This window comes from Bufo bufo, chromosome 2 (genome assembly GCF_905171765.1).
Source record: "Bufo bufo chromosome 2, aBufBuf1.1, whole genome shotgun sequence".
Taxonomy (NCBI): domain Eukaryota; kingdom Metazoa; phylum Chordata; class Amphibia; order Anura; family Bufonidae; genus Bufo; species Bufo bufo.
In genome coordinates this window covers 807,371,726-807,397,676 of record NC_053390.1, presented here as the reverse complement: position 1 = coordinate 807,397,676, position 25,951 = coordinate 807,371,726, and the positions used below count along the sequence as shown (strand labels likewise).

The 25,951-nt window shown below is 45.9% G+C and overlaps 1 long non-coding RNA gene across 1 annotated transcript; it reads right to left on the bottom strand.

Moving 5' to 3' along the window:
- Positions 1-13,234: 13,234 nt before the first annotated feature.
- LOC120991839 lies at positions 13,235-16,894 on the bottom strand. Its single transcript, XR_005776832.1, has 3 exons — positions 16,882-16,894; positions 13,842-13,843; positions 13,235-13,380 (listed from the first exon to the last, which is right to left on the bottom strand). It is a non-coding gene; the product is annotated as an uncharacterized LOC120991839 (long non-coding RNA).
- Positions 16,895-25,951: the final 9,057 nt, after the last annotated feature.

Sequence of the window (25,951 nt, the reverse complement as noted above, 5' to 3'; positions counted from 1 at the left end):
CCCATCATCTATTTATCCCCAGGACTGTGACGAGGGGACATCCTCTGCGTCTGGAGGAAAGAAGGTTTCTACACAAGCATAGAAAAGGATTCTTTACGGTAAGAGAAGTGAGACTATGGAACTCTCTGCCTGAGGAGGTGGTGATGGTGAGTACAATAAAGGAATTCAAGAGGGGCCTGGATGTATTTCTGGAGTGTAATAATATTACAGGCTATAGCTACTAGAGAGGGGTCGTTGATCCAGGGAGTTATTCTGATTGCCTGATTGGAGTCGGGAAGGAATTTTTTATTCCACTAAAGTGGGAAATTGGCTTCTACCTCACAGTATATATCAGGCTGAACTAGATGGACAGATGTCTTTTTTCAGCCTTATAAATAGTGATGAGCGGCAGGGGCTATATTCGAATTCGCGATATTTCACAAATATTTTGTAGAATATTCGTCATATATTCGCAAATTCGAGATTATTTTATTGAATGCGAAAAATCGGCAATGTAAAAATCGCGGAATGCGAATTCGTAACACGAAATACAGGCGTTGGTCACTTTGGCTACATTTTTCAAGCTGCTAAAAGTTTTATGAGTTTCTCCTGAGACTGGAGAAAATGGTTGGCACGGCAGAACATTACAATAGCTTTATATGCAGATAGAGTGTTCCAAAATATTTGCGATTGCGCTAATCGGCAGTGATTAGAATATTTTTTCGCACTACATGCAACTTCACATTTTAGCAGGTCTGACTACAGATTACAGATTTTTTTTTGTTTCCATTCTGTTTTTTTGCGGTCCGTATACGGAACCATTTATTTTAATGGGTCCGCAAAAAAAATGGAATGTACTTCAAATGCATTCCATTTCCATATTTCCATTTTTCTGTTCCATTCAAAGATTGAACATGTCCTATTATTGTCCGCATAACGGACAAGAATAGTCCTGTTCTATCAGGGGCCAGCTGTTCCGTTCCTCAAAAAACTGAATGCACACGGACGTCATCCGTATTTTTTGCAGATCTGTTTTTTTGGACCACAAAATACTGAAAAAGTCACACGGTCGTGTGCAATAGGCCTAAGTATTGTTGTGAACTTGACATTGCTTTCTTCTCATTGGCCCACAAGCAAGAAGCAGAAAGGAAACGTGTTCAGATGGAAAAAAATTACGAATATTCGATATAACGAATATATAGCACTATATTCTACATATTCGCAAATTCTCAAAGTGGCGATATTCGCGATAAAAATTCGCTATTTGAATATTCGTGCTCAACACTACTTATAAAATATGTTACTATGTTACTATTGTTGACCCCAGCTTAAGGAAAGGTCATGCCATTTGTCATTCAATTAAACGCAACCATAAGTGTTATTCCGATGAGTCTCTCTTACAGGTGACTGGGTAGTACTACAGTAAGCAACCAGCCGCATTGTCCCTAGGCAAAATCTGTTTTTGCCATGGTCTCAAAAGTATGATTGGTGGGGTTCTTAAAGGTATTGCCCTTTGTACAAGGATATAATCAATATTGATGTGCCGATGTAGCAGAGCTGAATATATCATTTGTATTTCTATTCTTGAAAAAGATTTGACCTCTAGCAAATCCAGTTCTTTATTTAGTCCATTTTAAAACATGTAACCTACATACCTACATGTTTTATAACCTACATGTAGGTTGAGTCCAGTCATCCTTAATCATGGTTATCAATTTTCAAAAAACTCACAAAGTTACAATTGATTAGCCTACGATGAATGGAAAAACACTAGTGTTGATCGAGCACCAAAGTGCTCGGGTGCTCTGGTGCTCGAGTAGAACACATTGTGAGCACAATGGAAGTCAATGGGAGAAACCGAGCATTAAACCAGGCACCCCCTGCTCTGAAGAGGGGAGGGTGCCGGGTCCCACTGAGGTCTATGCAGAAGATCGCTGTACAGTGAGGCTATACCCCAGTGTGAGTATTTTTTAGTAATTAAAAAAAATGTATGGCACAAAATAAATGTGTAATTACAAAAAAAAAATATATATATATGTTTGATGATGTCACTTCCTCACACTATAAGTATGTTCAGTTTGCTTTGTTACATTGCTTGAGAAAGGCTTCATGTTGGATCCGAAACGACGCGTCACCACTGGGTGAATAAACAGCTTCTTTTTTTTCATCATACTGGAGTGCTGCTCTGTTTTTTCATTGATATTATCCTGGGACGCTATTCCCATTGGAGCTTGCACCCAATCTTCAACATCTCAAGGTTGGTGCTGCCATTTATTACATTATATATATATATATATATATATATATATTAAAGAGAAATTCCAGCGGGAGCACCATCCAGGAAGCGGGTGCAATGTCCAACAAAGGGTTACGGCAATACCCAATAGTATATAGAAGCGAAGAAGTAGGACTGCACTCCTGAGTAATAGTGAAATTGATAAAACTTTTATTCACCCATAATATGGCAAACTTGCAACGTTTCGGCTCACAAGAATCGCTTGAGGAAGGCTCTTGTGAGCCGAAACGTTGCAAGTTTGCCATATTATGGGTGAATAAAAGTTTTATCAATTTCACATATACACTGCGTGCAGAATTATTAGGCAAATGAGTATTTTGACCACATCATCCTCTTTATGCATGTTGTCTTACTCCAAGCTGTATAGGCTCGAAAGCCTACTACCAATTAAGCATATTAGGTGATGTGCATCTCTGTAATGAGAAGGGGTGTGGTCTAATGACATCAACACCCTATATCAGGTGTGCATAATTATTAGGCAACTTCCTTTCCTTTGGCAAAATGGGTCAAAAGAAGGACTTGACAGGCTCAGAAAAGTCAAAAATAGTGAGATATCTTGCAGAGGGATGCAGCACTCTTAAAATTGCAAAGCTTCTGAAGCGTGATCATCGAACAATCAAGCGTTTCATTAAAAATAGTCAACAGGGTCGCAAGAAGCGTGTGGAAAAACCAAGGCGCAAAATAACTGCCCATGAACTGAGAAAAGTCAAGCGTGCAGCTGCCAAGATGCCACTTGCCACCAGTTTGGCCATATTTCAGAGCTGCAACATCACTGGAGTGCCCAAAAGCACAAGGTGTGCAATACTCAGAGACATGGCCAAGGTAAGAAAGGCTGAAAGACGACCCCCACTGAACAAGACACACAAGCTGAAACGTCAAGACTGATTTTTCTAAGGTTTTATGGACTGATGAAATGAGAGTGAGTCTTGATGGGCCAGATGGATGGGCCCGTGGCTGGATTGGTAAAGGGCAGAGAGCTCCAGTCCGACTCAGACGCCAGCAAGGTGGAGGTGGAGTACTGGTTTGGGCTGGTATCATCAAAGATGAGCTTGTGGGGCCTTTTCGGGTTGAGGATGGAGTCAAGCTCAACTCCCAGTCCTACTGCCAGTTTCTGGAAGACACCTTCTTCAAGCAGTGGTACAGGAAGAAGTCTGCATCCTTCAAGAAAAACATGATTTTCATGCAGGACAATGCTCCATCACACGCGTCCAAGTACTCCACAGCGTGGCTGGCAAGAAAGGGTATAAAAGAAGAAAATCTAATGACATGGCCTCCTTGTTCACCTGATCTGAACCCCATTGAGAACCTGTGGTCCATCATCAAATGTGAGATTTACAAGGAGGGAAAACAGTACACCTCTCTGAACAGTGTCTGGGAGGTTGTGGTTGCTGCTGCACGCAATGTTGATGGTGAACAGATCAAAACACTGACAGAATCCATGGATGGCAGGCTTTTGAGTGTCCTTGCAAAGAAAGGTGGCTATATTGGTCACTGATTTGTTTTTGTTTTGTTTTTGAATGTCAGAAATGTATATTTGTGAATGTTGAGATGTTATATTGGTTTCACTAGTAAAAATAAATAATTGAAATGGGTATATATTTGTTTTTTGTTAAGTTGCCTAATAATTATGCACAGTAATAGTCACCTGCACACACAGATATCCCCCTAAAATAGCTAAAACTAAAAACAAACTAAAAATTACTTCCAAAAATATTCAGCTTTGATATTAATGAGTTTTTTGGGTTCATTGAGAACATGGTTGTTGTTCAATAATAAAATTAATCCTCAAAAATACAACTTGCCTAATAATTCTGCACTCCCTGTATATATATATATATATATATATATATATATATATATAAAATAATCTTTTAGGTAGAGGGAAGAATAAATATAAAAATAAAATAATATGGTTGCATAAGTGTGCACATCCTTAAACTAATACTTTGTTGAAGCACCTTTAGATTTTATTACAGCACTCAGTCTTTTTGGGTATGAGTCTACCAGCATGGCACATTTTGACTTGGCAAGATTTGCCCACTCTTCTTTGCAAAAACACTCCAAATCTGTCAGATTGCGAGGGCATCTCCTGTGCACAGCCCTCTTCAGATCACCCCACAGATTTTCAAATCGGATTCAGGTCTGGGCTCTGGCTGGGCCATTTCAACTTGGTGAAGCCATTCCTTTGTTTATTTGGATGTATGCTTTGGGTCGTTGTCATGCTGAAAGATGAAGTTCCTTTTCATGTTCAGCTTTCTAGCAGAAGCCTGAAGGTTTTGTGCCACTATTGACTGGTATTTGGAACTGTTCATAATTCCCTCAAGCTTAACGCCTTAGTTCCAGCTGAAGAAAAAAAACCCTTGGCATGATGCTGCCACCACCATGCTTCACTGTGGGTATGGTGTTCTTTTGGTGGTGTGCAGTGTTGTTTTTGCGCCAAACATATCTTTTGGAATTACTCCACTTGACGATGACTGTCTTTACTGTGTTCCATGGTATATCTAATGCCTTGGAAATTCTTTTGTACCCTTCTCCTGACTGATACCTTTTAACAATGAGATCCCTCTGATGCTTTGGAAGCTCTCTGTGGACCATGGCTTTTGCTGTGGAATGCAACTAAGAAAATTTCAGGAAAGACCAACTAGAGCAGCTGAACTTTATTTGGGGTTAATCAGAGGCACTTTATTTAATGGCAGGTGTATGCTGACTCCTATTTAACATGATTTTGAATGTGATTGCTCAGTTCTGAACACAGCTACATCCCCAGTTATAAGAGGGTGTGCACACTTATGCAACCACATTATTTTAATTTTTTTTTGTTTTCTTCCCTCCACCTAAAAGATTTCAGTTTGTTTTTCAATTGAGTTGTACAATTTATAGATCACATTAAAGTAGGAAAAAGTTCTAAAATGATTTATCTTTGTCTCTTTTTTTTACATCACATAAACCTGACATTTTAACAGGGGTGTGTATACTTTTTATATCCACTGTGTGTATGTATATAAACAGTACAGACCAAAAGTTTGGACACACCTTCTCATTCAAAGAGTTTTCTTTATTTTCATGACTATGAAGGCATCAAAACTATGAATTAACCACTTAAGGACCACAGGTTTATACCCCCCTAAAGACCAGGCCCTTTTTTACAAATCGGCACTACACTACTTTCACCGTTTATTGCTCGGTCATGCAACTTACCACCCAAATGAATTTTACCTCCTTTTCTTCTCACTAATAGAGCTTTCATTTGGTGGTATTTCATTGCTGCTGACATTTTTACTTTTTTTGTTATTAATCGAAATTTAACGATTTTTTTGCAAAAAAATGACATTTTTCACTTTCAGTTGTAAAATTTTGCAAAAAAAACGAGATCCATATAGAAATTTTGCTCTAAATTTATAGTTCTACATGTCTTTGATAAAAAAAAAATGTTTGGGTAAAAAAAAAATGGTTTGGGTAAAAGTTATAGCGTTTACAAACTATGGTACAAAAATGTGAATTTCCGCTTTTTGAAGCAGCTCTGACTTTCTGAGCACCTGTCATGTTTCCTGAGGTTCTACAATGCCCAGACAGTACAAACACCCCACAAATGACCCCATTTCGGAAAGTACACACCCTAAGGTATTCGCTGATGGGCATAGTGAGTTCATAGAACTTTTTATTTTTTGTCACAAGTTAGCGGAAAATGATGATTTTTTTTTATTTTATTTTTTTTCCTACAAAGTCTCATATTCCACTAACTTGTGACAAAAAATAAAAACTTCTATGAACTCACTATGCCCATCACGAAATACCTTGGGGTCTCTTCTTTCCAAAATGGGGTCACTTGTGGGGTAGTTATACTGCCCTGGCATTCTAGGGGCCCAAATGTGTGGTAAGGAGTTTGAAATCAAATTCTGTAAAAAATGACCAGTGAAATCCGAAAGGTGCTTTTGGAATGTGGGCCCCTTTGCCCACCTAGGCTGCAAAAAAGTGTCACACATCTGGTATCTACGTACTCAGGAGAAGTTGAGGAATGTGTTTTGGGGTGTCATTTTACATATACCCATGCTGGGTGAGATAAATATCTTGGTCAAATGCCAACTTTGTATAAAAAAATGGGAAAAGTTGTCTTTTGCCAAGATATTTCTCTCACCCAGCATGGGTATATGTAAAATGACACCCCAAAACACATTCCCCACCTTCTCCTGAGTACGGCAATACCAGATGTGTGACACTTTTTTGCAGCCTAGGTGGGCAAAGGGGCCCATATTCCAAAGAGCACCTTTCGGATTTCACAGGTCATTTTTTACAGAATTTGATTTCAAACTCCTTACCACACATTCGGGCCCCTAGAATGCCAGGGCAGTATAACTACCCCACAAGTGACCCCATTTTGGAAAGAAGACACCCCAAGGTATTCCGTGAGGGGCATGGCAAGTTCCTAGAATTTTTTATTTTTTGTCACAAGTTAGTGGAAAATGATGATTTTATTTATTTTTATTTTTTTTCATACAAAGTCTCATATTCCACTAACTTGTGACAAAAAATAAAAACTTCCATGAACTCACTATGCCCATCAGCGAATACCTTGGGGTCTCTTCTTTCCAAAATGGGGTCACTTGTGGGGTAGTTATACTGCCCTGGCATTCTAGGGGCCCGAATGTGTGGTAAGGAGTTTGAAATCAAATTCTGTAAAAAATGACCAGTGAAATCCGAAAGGTGCTCTTTGGAATATGGGCCCCTTTGCCCACCTAGGCTGCAAAAAAGTGTCACACATCTGGTATCTCTGTATTCAGGAGAAGTTGAGGAATGTGTTTTGGGGTGTCTTTTTACATATACCCATGCTGGGTGAGATAAATATCTTGGTCAAATGCCAACTTTGTATAAAAAAATGGGAAAAGTTGTCTTTTGCCAAGATATTTCTCTCACCCAGCAGGGGTATATGTAAAATGACACCCCAAAACACATTCCCCACCTTCTCCTGAGTACGGGGATACCAGATGTGTGACACTTTTTTGCAGCCTAGGTGGGCAAAGGGGCCCATATTCCAAAGAGCACCTTTCGGATTTCACAGGTCATTTTTTACAGAATTTGATTTCAAACTCCTTACCACACATTTGGGCCCCTAGAATGCCAGGGCAGTATAACTACCCCACAAGTGACCCCATTTTGGAAAGAAGAGACCCCAAGGTATTCGCTGATGGGCATAGTGAGTTCATGGAAGTTTTTATTTTTTGTCACAAGTTAGTGGAATATGAGACTTTGTATGAAAAAAAAAAAAAAAAAAAAATCAGCATTTTCCACTAACTTGTGACAAAAAATAAAAAATTCTAGGAACTTGCCATGCCCCTCACGGAATACCTTGGGGTGTCTTCTTTCCAAAATGGGGTCACTTGTGGGGTAGTTATACTGCCCTGGCATTTTCCAGGGGCCCTAATGTGTGGTAAGTAGGTAAATGACCTGTGAAATCCTAAAGGTGCTCTTTGGAATATGGGCCCCTTTGCCCACCTAGGCTGCAAAAAAGTGTCACACATGTGGTATCGCCGTATTCAGGAGAAGTTGGGGAATGTGTTTTGGGGTGTCATTTTACATATACCCTTGCTGGGTGAGAGAAATATCTTGGCAAAAGACAACTTTTACCATTTTTTTATACAAAGTTGGCATTTGACCAAGATATTTCTCTCACCCAGCATGGGTATATGTAAAATGACACCCCAAAACACATTCCCCAACTTCTCCTGAGTACGGCGATACCAGATGTGTGACACTTTATTGCAGCCTAGATGCGCAAAGGTGCCCAAATTCCTTTTAGGAGGGCATTTTTAGACATTTGGATACCAGACTTCTTCTCACGCTTTGGGGCCCCTAGAATGCCAGGGCAGTATAAATACCCCACATGTGACCCCATTTTGGAAAGAAGACACCCCAAGGTATTCAATGAGGGGCATGGCGAGTTCATAGAAATTTTTTTTTTTTGGCACAAGTTAGCGGAAATTGATATTTTTAATTTTTTTCTCACAAAGTCTCCCGTTCCGCTAACTTGGGACAAAAATTTCAATCTTTCATGGACTCAATATGCCCCTCACGGAATACCTGGGGGTGTCTTCTTTCCGAAATGGGGTCACATGTGGGGTATTTATACTGCCCTGGCATTCTAGGGGCCCTAAAGCGTGAGAAGAAGTCTGGAATATAAATGTCTAAAAAAATTTACGCATTTGGTTTCCGTGAGGGGTATGGTGAGTTCATGTGAGATTTTATTTTTTGACACAAGTTAGTGGAATATGAGACTTTGTAAGAAAAAAAAAATAATAATTCCGCTAACTTGGGCCAAAAAAATGTCTGAATGGAGCCTTACAGAGGGGTGATCAATGACAGGGGGGGTGATCAATGACAGGGGGGGTGATCAATGAGAGGGGGGTGATCAGGGAGTCTATATGTGGTGATAACCACAGTCATTGATCACGCCCGTGTAAGGCTTCATTCAGACGTCCGTATGCGTTTTGCGGATCCGATCCATCTATCAGTGCATCCGTAAAAATCATGCGGACATCTGAATGGAGCTTTACAGGGGGGTAATCAATGACAGGGGGGTGATCAGGGAGTCTATATGGGGTGATCACCACAGTCATTGATCATGCCCCTGTAAGGCTTCATTCAGACGTCCGGATGCGTTTTGCGGATCCGATCCATCTATCAGTGGATCCGTAAAAATCATGCGGACGTCTGAATGGAGCTTTACAGGGGGGTAATCAATGACAGGGGGGTAATCAATGACAGGGGGGTGATCAGGGAGTCTATATGGGGTGATCACCACAGTCATTGATCACGCCCCTGTAAGGCTTCATTCAGACGTCCGGATGCGTTTTGCGGATCCGATCCATCTATCAGTGGATCCGTAAAAATCATGCGGACATCTGAATGGAGCTTTACAGGGGGGTGATCAATGACAGGGGTGTAATCAATGACAGGGGGGTGATCAGGGAGTCTATATGGGGTGATAACCACAGTCATTGATCACGCCCCTGTAAGGCTTCATTCAGACGTCCGGATGCGTTTTGCGGATCCGATCCATCTATCAGTGCATCCGTAAAAATCATGCGGACATCTGAATGGAGCTTTACAGGGGGGTAATCAATGACAGGGGGGTGATCACCACAGTCATTGATCATGCCCCTGTAAGGCTTCATTCAGACGTCCGGATGCGTTTTGCGGATCCGATCCATCTATCAGTGCATCCGTAAAAATCATGCGGACATCTGAATGGAGCTTTACAGGGGGGTAATCAATGACAGGGGGGTGATCACCACAGTCATTGATCATGCCCCTGTAAGGCTTCATTCAGACGTCCGGAAGCGTTTTGCGGATCCGATCCATCTATCAGTGCATCCGTAAAAATCATGCGGACATCTGAATGGAGCTTTACAGGGGGGTAATCAATGACAGGGGGGTGATCACCACAGTCATTGATCATGCCCCTGTAAGGCTTCATTCAGACGTCCGTATGCGTTTTGCGGATCCGATCCATCTATCAGTGCATCCGTAAAAATCATGCGGACATCTGAATGGAGCTTTACAGGGGGGTGATCAATGACAGGGGGGTGATCAGGGAGTCTATATGGGGTGATCACCACAATCATTGATCATGCCCCTGTAAGGCTTCATTCAGACGTCCGGATGCGTTTTGCGGATCCGATCCATCTATCAGTGCATCCGTAAAAATCATGCGGACATCTGAATGGAGCTTTACAGGGGGGTGATCAGGGAGTCTATATGGGGTGATCACCACAGTCATTGATCATGCCCCTGTAAGGCTTCATTCAGACGTCCGGATGCGTTTTGCGGATCCGATCCATCTATCAGTGGATCCGTAAAAATCATGCGGACGTCTGAATGGAGCTTTACAGGGGGGTGATCAATGACAGGGGGGTAATCAATGACAGGGGGGTGATCAGGGAGTCTATATGGGGTGATCACCACAGTCATTGATCATGCCCCTGTAAGGCTTCATTCAGACGTCCGGATGCGTTTTGCGGATCCGATCCATCTATTAGTGGATCCGTAAAAATCATGCGGACGTCTGAATGGAGCTTTACAGGGGGGTGATCAATGACAGGGGGGTGATCAATGACAGGGGGGTGATCAGGGAGTCTATATGGGGTGATCAGGGGCTAATAAGGGGTTAATAAGTGACGGGGGGGGGGTGTAGTGTAGTGTAGTGGTGCTTGGTGCTACTTTACTGAGCTACCTGTGTCCTCTGGTGGTCGATCCAAACAAAGGGGACCACCAGAGGACCAGGTAGCAGGTATATTAGACGCTGTTATCAAAACAGCGTCTAATATACCTGTTAGGGGTTAAAAAAAACACATCTCCAGCCTGCCAGCGAACGATCGCCGCTGGCAGGCTGGAGATCAACTCTCTTACCTTCCGTTCCTGTGAGCGCGCGCGCCTGTGTGCGCGCGTTCACAGGAAATCTCGGCTCACGCGAGATGACGCCTATTGGCGTTAGCGTAGCCTGGGGGAGCCGCCGCAATGACGCCTTTCGGCGTTACAGTTGCGGGAAGTGGTTAACACATGTGGAATTATATACATAACAAACAAGTGTGAAACAACTGAAAATATGTCATATTCTAGGTTCTTCAAAGTAGCCACCTTTTGCTTTGTTTACTGCTTTGCACCGTCTTGGCATTCTCTTGATGAGCTTCAAGAGGTAGTCCCCTGAAATAGTCTTCCAACAGTCTTGAAGGAGTTCCCAGAGATGCTTAGCACTTGTTGGCCCTTTTGCCTTCACTCTGCGGTCCAGCTCACCCCAAACCATCTCGATTGGGTTCAGGTCCGGTGACTGTGGAGGCCAGATCATCTGGCGCAGCACCCCATCACTCTCCTTCATGGTCAAATAGCCCTTACTTTCAACGTTTTCCCAATTTTTCGGCTGACTGACTGACCTTCATTTCTTAAAGTAATGATGGCCACTCGTTTTTCTTTACTTAGCTGCTTTTTTCTTGCCATAATACAATTTCTTACAGTCTATTCAGTAGGACTATCAGCTGAGTATCCACCTGACTTCTCCTTAATGCAACTGATGGTCCCAACCCCATTTATAAGGCAAGAAATCCCACTTATTAAACCTGACAGGTCACACCTGTGAAGTGAAAACCATTTCAGGGGACTACCTCTTGAAGCTCATCAAGAGAATGCCAAGCGTGTGCAAAGCAGTAACCAAAGCAAAAGGTGGCTACTTTGAACCTAGAATATGACATATTTTCAGTTGTTTCACACTTGTTTGTTATGTATATAATTCCACATGTGTTAATTCATAGTTTTGATGCCTTCAGTGTGAATCTACAATTTTCATAGTCATGAAAATAAAGAAGACTCTTTGAATGAGAAGGTGTGTCCAAACTTTTGGTCTGTACTGTATATATATATATTAAATTTAGCATCTATTTCTGAAAAGTTTCTGCCAGGATTTGAACTCTCAACCTTCTACATTAAAGCCAAGAATCTTAACCACTACACTATACAGCTACATGTTAACATTTGGTGAAATATGAACTGATACTTCTGCTATATAGGAATACTTACTACACGACTACTATGAGGTTTTTCTGACACAGTGTATCATTCATCTGTATAGCTGAGTGGTTAAAGGCCTTGCCTCTAATGTAGAAGGTTGTGATTTTAAACCCCAGCAGAAACTTTTCAGAAATAGAGGCTAAATACAGTGACTGTATTTGTGAGTAATAACCCCCATTCTGATTCTCAACTGTGTCATGTGACCAACTCTCTGATCTCCAACTGACACAGGACAAGACATCAGTTACTTCTCTGTTCATTCCTATGAGACTGACATTGAGGCTCCCATATGAATACATAGAGAAACTGACATTGTGGTCCTTCCTCTGGCGCGTCATGCATAGGATGAACCTGGGACAGGAATTTATTGGATGGGTCAAATTGCTATACAGTGGACCAACGGCCAGAATTAATGTTAATGGGGTGCTTACCCCTGCCGTCTCCCTAAAGCGGGGGACACGACAGGGATGCCCGCTCTCTCCACTCCTCTTTGCAATTTTTATGGAACCCCTTGCCTGCAGGATACGAGCTGAACCTAGTATAGTGGGGTTTGGGGGGAGAGGGACGGACGATAAGATCTGTTTATATGCAGACGACGTATTGCTCTTTCTGAATCACGGATGGAGAAGCGTCCCAGATGTTATGCGGATAACAGAGGAATTTGGTAAAATTGCCGGATATGAGATAAATTGGGTAAAGTCTGTACTCTTCCCCCTGAATCGGATACCCCCCTTGAACGATCTCAGGGTCAGAATTATTGCCCCAACAGACCACTTAGATTATCTAGGGATAAAAATTGGTAGCACCATCAAGGATTACAATATATTAAATGTTACCCCCCTAGTCGGGAAAATAAGGGAAAAAATAAGGGTCTGGCAGAAACTTCCGATCTCGCAGATTAATAGAATTGCGCTGATTAAAATGGTTCTGTTGCCCTGGATATTGTACACGGTTAGTTGCTGCCCTGCCTGGATTGAGGATAGTGTTTTCAATCTGATTGATCAATTGATAAATGACCTGATATGGGGCAGAAAAAGGGTTCGCATTAAGTTACAATACCTGCGAATGGCGGCAAATAACGGTGGCCTCGGTGTGCCTCACTTTCAAATCTATTACTTGTGTTCACAACTACAGTGGTGTATCAATACGGGGGATGGAGTATTATTATCCCATATTCTAGAGCAACGCCAACAGCATACATACAATATATTTAGCATACTGGAATCAGGGCTTCTGGAATGTGCGGATTTTGTCTGTCCCATTGGGGCAGCGCTACAGAAGACCTGGAATAAAATTAAGGTACTTACTCAGGCCCCTCAAGTTCTTGATTTTACCCCGCTATGGGACAACCCTGCGTTAACAGAGTTCTTGGCCCTTAATGAAAACGACTACTGGACTCGGAGAGGTATTACGTTAGTTTCACACATATACACGAAAGGGAAAATTAAATTAATAGGGGAACTGTTTCAGCAGACACCAATAACTGCATTAGAACACTATAGATATTTCCAATTACAACACGCATTAGCATGCACACTTAAAAAAATACCCTTGACAACAACCACTCAGAGGTTTTTATTATTTTGCTATAACATAGTAGGGAATAAAGTTAGGGTCTCATTAATATATAGGAGATTTATCGAGGAATTAAGCACGGTCACTAAATTTAAAAGTATAGATAAATGGAAGGTGGATATAGGGGAATGTAACCCCTTACAATGGCGGGAAATATATCAAAACATTAAGAAGGCTTCCCTCTCACGACAACACCGGTTGACACAATTCAAAATAATACACCGTTTATATGTTACCCCGAGTCTTTTATCTAAAATGTATAGTAACAAGGGACAAGAATTCAGTTGCATGAAATGCTCTCTTGTAGCTGCAGGGTATGTACATATGCTGTGGGATTGCCCAGCTATCAAGACCTTTTGGGACAGTATATTCCAGGAGATGGCGACACTAAGCAGGAATAGCCCCCCTCTAACCATCCAAGTAGTTGTGCTTGGACTTCTCCCCCCCGAGTACAAAAATAAAACTACCAAAAACGAACAGGTCTACTGGCTGAAGGGATTTCTATTGGCTAAGGTAATAATCTTGAGACAATGGGTGAAAGATAGATCGCCAACAATAAATGAATGGCAAAGCTTAATGACAAGAGTAACAAACTTTGAACGTATGAAACGGCGTGGGATGAGCTATATCTCAGAAATAGGTTCATAGACAGGGGAGGTGGCGCGACGAGGTATCCTGACTGGAACTGATGACCCCCCATTCTCTGTGGCCAAGCCCTAATATAAACAAATAAACTCTCCACCACCGTAAAATAATAAAAAATTATAAATAAATAAACATTACAATTAGTCCACACTAAATAGGATTTGTCCCTATGTAGGTTTGTGAAATACCCTGGAGAGGGGCATGAGCGCCCTACCGCCCCTCGTGGCGGCCATACCAGGCCAGGTATGTTGGGAGGGAACGGGGGGGGGGGGGTTCTGGGATTTGGGGGGGGGGTTGGTTTTTGGTTTTGATATGTGCGACAGAGAATTGACAATAATTTAGGGCATCTTTCGATCTAGATGACTCTGTATGTATGTACGTTGCCTAGTACCAAAGTAACACATTGTTTAAATGTACCTGTCAAACGTGTCTATTCTCTGTGACCAGATATCCTTTTTATATTGTTTATATGTAAGAAAAGCAATAAAGATATTTAAATACAAAAAAAAAAGACATTGTGTCCACACATACAGTTGCAAGAAAAAGTATGTGAACCCTTTGGAATTATATGGATTTCTGCACAAATTGGTCATAAAATGTGATCTGATCTTCATCTAAGTCACAACAATAGACAATCACAGTCTGCTTAAATTAATAACACACAAAGAATTAAATGTTCCCTTTTGTTATTAAACACACCATATAAAACATTCACAGTGCAGGTGGAAAAAGTATGTGGACCCTTGGATTTAATAACTGGTTGAACCTCCTTTGGCAGCAATAACTGTAACCAAACGTTTCCTGTAGTTGCAGATCAGACGTGCACAATGGTCAGGAGTAGGGATGAGCGAACCCGAACTGTATAGTTCGGGTTCGTACCGAATTTTGGGGTGTCCGTGACACGGACCCGAACCCGAACATTTTCGTAAAAGTCCGGGTTCGGTGTTCGGCGCTTTCTTGGCGCTTTTTGAAAGGCTGCAAAGCAGCCAATCAACAAGCGTCATACTACTTGGCCCAAGAGGCCATCACAGCCATGCCTACTTTTGGCATGGCTGTGATTGGCCAGTGCACCATGTGACCCAGCCTCTATTTAAGCTGGAGTCACGTAGCGCCGCACGTCACTCTGCTATGATCAGTATAGGGAGAGGTTGCAGCTGCGACGTTAGGGCGAGATTAGGCAGATTAACTCCTCCAAAAGACTTCATTCTGTGATCGATCTGCAGCTGTGGATCATTGAAGTGCTATTATTGACTTGCTCACTTTTTTGAGGCTGCCCAGAGCGTTTTTAGATCACTTTTTTTCTGGGGTGATCGGCGGCCATTTTGTGACTTGTGGTGCGCCAGCACGAGCTATCACCAAGTGTATTTAACCATCGATAGTGTGGTTATTTTGTGCTATATCCTACATCAGCTGCAGGCTGAACCTGTGTCACCGAAGTGCATTTAACTATCAACAGTCTGGTTATTTTTTGGCCATATACTACATCAGCTGCAGGCTGAGCCTGTGTCACCCAAGTGCATTTAACCATCAACAGTCTGATTATTTTTTGGCCATATACTACATCAGCTGCAGGCTGAGCCTGTGTCACCCAAGTGCATTTAACCATCAACAGTGTGGTTATTTTTTGGCCATATTTTACATCAGGGGCAAGTTGAGCCTGTCACCCAGCGCCTAAAAAATAGACCTGACATTTCTATTCAACCAAATCTGCACAGTTTTAGCTGGTCAAGTTATTTGTAGTGACCGTAAAAGCAGACTTTTTGTTCTGGGTTGAAAAAGCATTCCCAAATTTGCCATTCTCAAAATAACTAGTTTGTGGTATTTGAGGCCTACTTGAAATCTATCCCAAAAAGAAAATCTTACATTGAAGGTATTGATAGTGTCATTCAGAAAAACCTAAGACACACGCTAGCGTGCTGATAGAAGTGTCATTCTGTGATTAAACCTATAACTGTCACACAGCGCAAAAAAAAAACAGGTCTCACATCTCTATTCAACCAAATCTGCACAGTTTTAGCTGGTCAAGTTATTTGTAGTGACCGTAAAAGCAGACTTTTTGTTCTGGGTTGAAAAAGCATTCCCAAATTTGCCATTCTCAAAATAACTAGTTTGTGATATTTGAGGCCTACTTGAAATCTATCCCAAAAAGAAAATCTTACATTGAAGGTATTGATAGTGTCATTCAGAAAAACCTAAGACACACGCTAGCGTGCTGATAGAAGTGTCATTCTGTGATTAAACCTATAACTGTCACACAGCGCAAAAAAAAACAGGTCTCACATCTCTATTCAACCAAATCTGCACAGTTTTAGCTGGTCAAGTTATTTGTAGTGACCGTAAAAGCAGACTTTTTGTTCTGGGTTGAAAAAGCATTCCCAAATTTGCAATTCTCAAAATAACTAGTTTGTGGTATTTGAGGCCTACTTGAAATCTATCCCAAAAAGAAATTCTTACATTGAAGGTATTGATAGTGTCATTCAGAAAAACCTAAGACACACGCTAGCGTGCTGATAGAAGTGTCATTCTGTGATTAAACCTATAACTGTCACACAGCGCAAAAAAAAACAGGTCTCACATCTCTATTCAACCAAATCTGCACAGTTTTAGCTGGTCAAGTTATTTGTAGTGACCGTAAAAGCAGACTTTTTGTTCTGGGTTGAAAAAGCATTCCCAAATTTGCCATTCTCAAAATAACTAGTTTGTGGTATTTGAGGCCTACTTGAAATCTATCCCAAAAAGAAAATCTTACATTGAAGGTATTGATAGTGTCATTCAGAAAAACCTAAGACACACGCTAGCGTGCTGATAGAAGTGTCATTCTGTGATTAAACCTATAACTGTCACACAGCGCAAAAAAAAACAGGTCTCACATCTCTATTCAACCAAATCTGCACAGTTTTAGCTGGTCAAGTTATTTGTAGTGACCGTAAAAGCAGACTTTTTGTTCTGGGTTGAAAAAGCATTCCCAAATTTGCCATTCTCAAAATTGTGGTGAACGGGAACAATGAGGAAAACATCTAATAAGGGACGCGGACGTGGACATGGTCATGGTGGTATTAGTGGACCCTCTGGTGCTGGGAGAGGACGTGGCCGCTCTGCCACAGCCACACGTCCTAGTGAACCAACTACCTCAGGTCCCAGTAGCCAGCAGAATTTACAGCGATATTTGGTTGGGCCCAATGCCGTTCTAAGGATGGTAAGGCCTGAGCAGGTACAGGCATTAGTCAATTGGGTGGCCGACAGTGGATCCAGCACGTTCACATTATCTCCCACCCAGTCTTCTGCAGAAAGCGCACAGATGGCGCATGAAAACCAAGCCCATCGGTCTGTCACATCACCCCCATGCATATCAGGGAAACTGTCTGAGCCTTAAGTTATGCAGCAGTCTCTTATGCTGTTTGAAGACTCTGCTGCCAGGGTTTCCCAAGGGCATCCACCTAGCCCTTCCCCAGGGGTGGAAGAGATAGAATGCACTAACGCACAACCACTTATTTTTCCTGATGATGAGGACATGGGAATACCACCTCAGCACGTCTCTGATGATGACGAAACACAGGTGCCAACTGCTGCGTCTTTCTGCAGTGTGCAGACTGAACAGGAGGTCAGGGATCAAGACTGGGTGGAAGACGATGCAGGGGACGATGAGGTCCTAGACCCCACATGGAATGAAGGTCATGCCACTGACTTTCACAGTTCGGAGGAAGAGGCAGTGGTGAGACCGAGCCAACAGCGTAGCAAAAGAGGGAGCAGTGGGCAAAATCAGAACACCCGCCGCCAAGAGACTCCGCCTGCTACTGACCGCCGCCATCTGGGACCGAGCACCCCAAAGGCAGCTTCAAGGAGTTCCCTGGCATGGCACTTTTTCAAATAATGTGCTGACGACAAGACCCGAGTGGTTTGCACGCTGTGCCATCAGAGCCTGAAGCGAGGCATTAACGTTCTGAACCTTAGCACAACCTGCATGACCAGGCACCTGCATGCAAAGCATGAACTGCAGTGGAGTAAACACCTTAAAAACAAGGAAGTCACTCAGGCTCCCCCTGCTACCTCTTCTGCTGCTGCCGCCTCGGCCTCTTCTGCTGCTGCTGCCGCCGCCTCGGCCTCTTCCTCCGCCTCTGGAGGAACGTTGGCACCTGCCGCCCAGCAAACATGGGATGTACCACCAACACCACCACCTGCGTCACCAAGCATCTCAACCATGTCACACGGCAGCGTTCAGCTCTCCATCTCACAAACATTTTAGAGAAAGCGTAAATTCTCACCTAGCCACCCTCGATCCCTGGCCCTGAATGACAGCATTTCTAAACTACTGGCCTATGAAATGCTGTCATTTAGGCTGGTGGACACACACAGCTTCAAACAGCTCATGTCACTTGCTGTCCCACAGTATGTTGTTCCCAGCCGCCACTACTTCTCCAAGAGAGCCGTGTCTTCCCTGCACAAACAAGTGTCCGATAAAATCAAGTGTGCACTGCGCAACGCCATCTGTGGTAAGGTCCACCTAACCACAGATACGTGGACCAGTAAGCACGGCCAGGGACGCTATATCTCCCTAACTGCACACTGGGTAAATGTAGTGGCGGCTGGGCCCCAGGCGGAGAGCTATTTGGCGCACGTCCTTCCGCCGCCAAGGATCGCAGGGCAACATTCTTTGCCTCCTGTCTCCTCCTCCTCCTACTCAGCTTCCTCCTCCTCTTCTTCCACCTGCTCATTTAGTCAGCCACACACCTTCACCACCAACTTCAGCACAGCACGGGGTAAACGTCAGCAGGCCATTCTGAAACTCATATGTTTGGGGGACAGGCCCCACACCGCACAGGAGTTGTGGCGGGGTATAGAACAACAGACCGACGAGTGGTTGCTGCCGGTGAGCCTCAAGCCCGGCCTGGTGGTGTGCGATAATGGGCGAAATCTCGTTGCAGCTCTGGGACTAGCCGGTTTGACGCACATCCCTTGCCTGGCGCATGTGCTGAATTTGGTGGTGCAGAAGTTCATTCGCAACTACCCCGACATGTCAGAGCTGCTGCATAAAGTGCGGGCCGTCTGTTCGCGCTTCCGGCGTTCACACCCTGCCGCTGCTCGCCTGTCTGCGCTACAGCGTAACTTCGGCCTTCCCGCTCACCGCCTCATATGCGACGTGCCCACCAGGTGGAACTCCACCTTGCATATGCTGGACAGACTGTGCGAGCAGCAGCAGGCCATAGTGGAGTTTCAGCTGCAGCACGCACGGGTCAGTCGCACTGCGGATCAGACCCACTTCACCACCAATGACTGGGCCTCCATGCGAGACCTGTGTGCCCTGTTGCGCTGTTTCGAGTACTCCACCAACATGGCCAGTGGCGATGACGCCGTTATCAGCGTTGCAATACCACTTCTATGTCTCCTTGAGAAAACACTTAGGGCGATGATGGAAGAGGAGGTGGCCCAGGAGGAAGAGGAGGAAGAGGGGTCATTTTTAGCACTTTCAGGCCAGTCTCTTCAAAGTGACTCAGAGGGAGGTTTTTTGCAACACCAGAGGCCAGGTACAAATGTGGCCAGACAGGGCCCACTACTGGAGGACGAGGAGGACGAGGATGAGGAGGAGGTGTAGGAGGATGAGGATGAAGCATGTTCACAGCGGGGTGGCACCCAAAGCAGCTCGGGCCCATCACTGGTGCGTGGCTGGGGGGAAACACAGGACGATGACGATACGCCTCCCACAGAGGACAGCTTGTCCTTACCTCTGGGCAGCCTGGCACACATGAGCGACTACATGCTGCAGTGCCTGCGCAACGACAGCAGAGTTGCCCACATTTTAACGTGTGCGGTTGCCACCCTGCTGGATCCCCGGTACAAAGACAATGTGCCCACCTTACTTCCTACACTGGAGCGTGATAGGAAGATGCGCGAGTACAAGCGCACGTTGGTAGACGCGCTACTGAGAGCATTCCCAAATGTCACAGGGGAACCAGTGGAAGCCCAAGGCGAAGGCAGAGGAGGAGCAAGAGGTCGCCAACGCAGCTGTGTCACGCCCAGCTCCTCTGAGGGCAGGGTTAGCATGGCAGAGATGTGGAAAAGTTTTGTCAACACGCCACAGCTAAGTGCACCACCACCTGATACGGAACGTGTTAGCAGGAGGCAACATTTCACTAACATGGTGGAACAGTACCTGTGCACACCCCTCCACGTACTGACTGATGGTTCGGCCCCATTCAACTTCTGGGTCTCCAAATTGTCCATGTGGCCAGAGCTAGCCTTTTATGCCTTGGAGGTGCTGGCCTGCCTGGTGGCCAGCGTTTTGTCTGAACGTGTATTCAGCACGGCAGGGGGCGTCATTACAGACAAACGCAGCCGCCTGTCTACAGCCAATGTGGACAAGCTGACGTTCATAAAAATGAACCAGGCATGGATCCCACAGGACCTGTCCATCCCTTGTGCAGATTAGATATTAACTACCTCCCCTTAACAATATATTATTCTACTCCAGGGCACTTCCTCATTCAATACTATTTTTAATTTCATTTTACCATTATATTGCGGGGCAACCCAAAGTTGAATGAACCTCACCTCTGTCTGGGTGCCGGGACCTAAATGTGTGACAGTGGCCTGTTCCAGTGGTGGGTGACGTGAAGCCTGATTCTCTGATATGACATGAATACAGATTCTGCGCTGACATAAGGCCAGATTCTCTGTTACGGGACCTCTCTCCTCTGCCTGGGTGCCTGGGCCTAAATGTGTGACAGTGGCCTGTCCCAGTGGTGGCTGACGTAAAGCCTGATTTTATCTCAAGACACGGAGGCTCATATTGCGTTAACTTCCTTTACTGATACCACAGCAGCAAAGAAGAAAATCCATAGAATTAACATATCACCATGGCAACAAGCCTGCCCCCTTCCCTAGACCCTATATAATGTCCATACAGAGGGCAGAACCTCCTCTTTCTTTGCTGCTGCCACAGATAAGTACACCATACTCTGCAGGTTTCCTTTATCTGTTACAGTTTAGAATATATATATATTTATATTTCTTTCAGGTGTTTTCTGGTTAGTCAGATATTTTCTGTCTTTGTTGTTTTACTGCCTATTCTTCTGGCATTATTTGCCTATTCTTTTTGTTTGCAGCATTCTACCTTGCCTCTGGCATTACTTTGCCTTTGCTTATATTCCCGTTTTTTCACTTCCCCCTCCTTTTTGGAGTTTGTTCTTTCCCCCGTTATCCCTCCCGTCCGTTCCGTTTACCCCCTCTTCCCCCTCTCTTTCCCTTGGCTCACCGCCATTACTGGTAGTCCCGTTCTCTCGTTCCTCACCTCGGCCGAAGTCTCGCGAGACTTCGGCCGCGCGCGCGCTCACGTCATCTCGGCCGTGCGTTTTTCGCGCCTCTCTCTGCCCCAGCTCTCCTCTCGTCCTGCGGACACGCCCACTTCCGCCTTGTCTGCTCTGGACGGCTCCGGCGCTGCTGCACGGATCCCTGCGCTCCTCTGGCTCTGCCATTTAGTTAAGTCTCCAGCTTACCATATCCCCTCCCTTATCCAGCGGCAACTCGCCCCTGGAAAGGCTATTTTTGCTTCATACCATGTCTCTTCCCAGCAGGAACCCCATCCATGAGGAGGACTCTGACCCTGAGTCTCCCACTCCTATTCCTCCCCAGGATACCCCTGCTCCTCAAATTAGTCAGGCAGAAACGCTGCAGCGCTCTGTTTCTGAGGCCATTTTTTCGGCCATGGGCTCCATGTCCCAGTCCCTGTCTAAGTCTATTTCGGATGCCATTAAGGCTATTCCCCTGGGGCCCAGTGGGACGACCCCGATCCCTCCAGCCGCTCCTCATGCCTCCGGAACCACTAAGACTGGTGTGTCATTTGCCACCACAGATAGCGCACGTATTTCGCGCAAAAGAGCCTTATCCCGCCAGGCTGAAAAGGCGAGGAATTGGAAGTGCGCTAGAGCACAAATGAGTTCTGAGTCCGACTCCGAGTTCGGCTCAGATGAGGAGGCCAGATCACAGGACCATGAGGTCCAGTATGATGATATGTACCTGCCAGAACCGCACCATTCCGCCCCCACCCCTTCTTGCTCTGCAGCAGGCACGTCCATGACTGAGACCTCTCAGGTGCCCTGTTCCGTTCTCACGGACCCATCAGGCGAGCCTCTATTTGACCCCGACTCCCTACACCACCCCAGGTCGGCGGAATGGCTCCCATTGGACCACGTTGCCCGTTACTTGGAGGCTCGGGTCCGTTGCCCTCTGAGTAAGGAGGCACGGAATAAATTGAGGGCTGAATGCCCCAGGCCTATATTGGCCAACAAATTGTGCGACACCCCAGTGGTCGATCCCAAGATGACCCAATTCCTGGCAAAATCAGGATGGAACCCCCGCAAGGGCCTTGAATTCGCACTCAAAGCCTGCCAAGACAGGCTCCTTGACATGTTTGGGCCTCTCGCCAAAATATTCGAGATGGCTGAGACCGCTAGAGCGGCTAATGAATCAGTCGATCCTGAGGAGCTTAGAGGCTGGATCCAGCGAGCTATTTGTCTCGCTGGTAATGTTAATGCATCCCTGTCAATCGAGCGCCGCAAGGCTATTTTGTTTAAAATAGAACCCAAGCTCACCAATCTGGCCCTCACTGAATCTGGCCCAGACGCTCAGGGTTTACTTTTCGGCGATTCCTTTATTAAGGAACTAGGCCGTTTCGTTGGGGCATTCACTGCCCTGGATAAGGCCCAATCGTCCATGCGTAGGGTGTTCCAGGGCCGTGTCTCTTCCAGGGCCGGCAGCTCCAGGGGCCGTCTGTCCGGCCGCTCCGCATCACAGACCCGCTCGGGTCGAGGCTCCTTCGCTCACCGATCCTTCACCCAGAGGTCGACCTTCCCGGACTCAAGACAACCGTCCGGTTTCTTCCCGTCCCGTGGAAATCCCAGCCGTCGCGGCTTCAGAGGAAGTTTCGGATCACGACGACCTTTCGGTAAGTCTCCTATCTCCCCCTTCTTCGCAGGGTTGTGTAGGGGGCAGACTCCGTCACTATTTCCAGACCTGGACCCACATCACCTCCGACAATTGGGTCCTGTCCACAGTGTTGGGGTTCTCCATAGAACTAGTGGGCCCCCTATCCAGTCTGGCCCCTCCCTTCCCTCACCCTTTGTCTGGCATGACCCAATCCTGCATAGACGCGGAGCTATCAGAGCTTCTCAGAAAGAACGCCATCGAACGTTCCCCGATTCCAGAGTCTACCTTGCTAAGCAACATCTTTTTAGTTCGGAAAAAGGACGGCCAGATGCGTCCAGTGATCAACTTACGCCCCTTGAACCAGTTCGTCCGGTACCGTCACTTCAAGATGGAGGGCATCCATCTGCTCCAAGATCTCCTGCTCCCAGGAGACTGGATGACCAAACTCGACCTCAAGGACGCGTACCTTACAGTTCCGGTAGCGGAACCTTCTCGGGATCTCCTTGGCTTCCGATGGAACAACGAGATCTGGCGATTTACGTGCCTCCCTTTCGGCCTATCGTCGGCGCCATGGTGCTTTACCAAGCTCATGAGACCTGCCATGGCTTGGCTCCGCAGCCGCGGGATAAGATTGATCGTGTATCTAGACGACATCCTCATTTTGGCCCAGGATCCCAATACTCTCTTACGTCATTTGGAAATGTCTATCGACCTTCTCTCCCGTCTAGGATTCCTTATCAACTACGAGAAGTCGATCCTCACTCCCTCCAGGAATATGGAGTTTCTAGGTTTTACAGTGGACTCCGTGCAAGAGACTCTCAGCCTGCCTACCACAAAGATCCGATCCATTCGCAAGGAGTTGCGCAGGACTTTGACCATGAACCACCTCTCCCTCCGCCATCTCTCTCGGATCATCGGGCTGCTCTCCTCCTCGATTCAGGCGGTGTTCCCCGCCCCTCTACATTACCGGGCGCTCCAACGCCTGAAGACGGCACATCTACATGCGGGTGCATCCTACGCCGACATGATATCCCTCGACCAGGAGACCAGGGACGAGCTACACTGGTGGATCCACAATCTTTCGGCCTGGAACGGGAAGGCGATTTGTGGACCCCGTCCGGACTTCACGGTGGACTCGGACGCCAGCCTTTTGGGTTGGGGGGCACACTGCGAGGGTGTTTCCACCGGAGGGCGTTGGTCGGAGGAAGAATCTACTCTCCACATCAATGCCCTGGAACTTTTGGCGGGCTCCTTTGCCATCCGCAGCTTTGCCAAAGGCATCGCCCATGCCTGCATAAGATTACGGATGGACAATATCTCCGCAGTCCGGTATGTGAATTCCATGGGGGGCACTCGTTCCCCCATGCTCTCCTTCCTAGCCAAGGAATTTTGGACGTTCTGCCTCCATCAGGACATTACCATCGTAGCAGAGTACCTCCCGGGACTACGCAATGTCCAAGCAGACTGGAGTTCTCGCCATCTTTCAGACTCGAGCGACTGGAAATTGGACGCTCAGGTTTTCGCCTCCGTTGCATCTCGCTGGGGTCCCTTCTGTATAGACCTGTTTGCCTCCCGCCTGAACAGACAAATCTCCAGATTCTTCAGCTGGCGCCCGGATCTAGAAGCAGAAGCTGTAGACGCCTTTCTTCAGGATTGGTCCGGTCCACTGCACTACGCATTTCCACCCTTCTCCATGATTCCGCGGGTCCTCATCCAGGTCCGACACCAAGAGGCGGAGTTGACCCTCATAGTCCCCTTCTGGCGATCTCAGGCATGGTTACCTCCATTACTGGAGCTCCTCATTCTTCCTCCCATTCTACTGCCGCAGTTCACAACGCTTCTAGTGGACCCAGCGGGTCGTCCCCACCCGCTCCTGCTGGACGGATCTCTTCGTCTTCTAGCTTGCAGAGTTTCAGGGTCTCCCAGCAAGGCAATCTCCTTTCGGACGCAGCTAGAAGATTACTGGACGACTCGTGGGCTCCCGGCACTAGACGGGCCTACAGAGCAGCCTGGAGAACCTGGGCAGACTGGTGCCTGGCTCGAAGTGTGGATCCCATTTCAGCACCTGTGACGGACATTCTCAATTTTCTTACCTCCCTCTTCGAGGAGGGCAAGGCCTACAGAACCATCAACCTGTTCAGATCGGCCATCTCTTCCCAACACCTAGGTTTTGACGGTCGTACGGCGGGCCAACACCCATTGGTCTGCCGCCTACTTAAGGGTTCTAGGCTTTCTCGCCCTCCTAGACCGCGTTTTTCCGCCACATGGGATGTCTCCCTTGTTTTGTCCTTCTTTTCTGCCTGGCCGGCCAATTCGGACCTTTTCCTTGCGCCAGTTGTCGGCCAAGTTGGTCACCCTCTTATGCCTCATTTCCTGTAAGAGAGTTTCCGACGTTCGGGCTCTGGACCACGATGCCAGATCCTTTTTCCCTGAGGGTGTCATTTTTAATATCACCCGCAGGACCAAGACTTCTATTCGTTCGGTCTTTTATCCAAGTTTCCCTTCGGTTCCAGCACTCTGCCCAGTGGCGTGCCTTCAAGAATATGAGGCTCGGACCATCCAACACTGATCTCCAGAGTTTCCTCATTTATTTTTATCTTATCGTCGTCCGTTTGCTCCTGTGACTACCGTTACGCTGGCACGTTGGGTTAAGTGGACCATGTCCCTGGCAGGAGTGGACACCTCCGTCTTCACGGCCCATTCCACGCGTGGAGCCTCATCCACTTCTATGCTCGTGTCTGGGGCCAAACTGGGGGACATCATGAGGACGGCGGATTGGTCCAGGGTCTCTACTTTCAGGGAGTATTATTTTCGCCCGCAACAACAACAACATGTATTTACTTCAGTTATTGCACAGCTTTGAACTCGCAATATGAGCCTCCGTGTCTTGAGATAAAATTGCATGATTTTCCTATTTTATGACGTAAAGTCATGATTTTATGAAAGACACGGAGGCGAGTATTGCCCTCCCTTTTTCTTCCC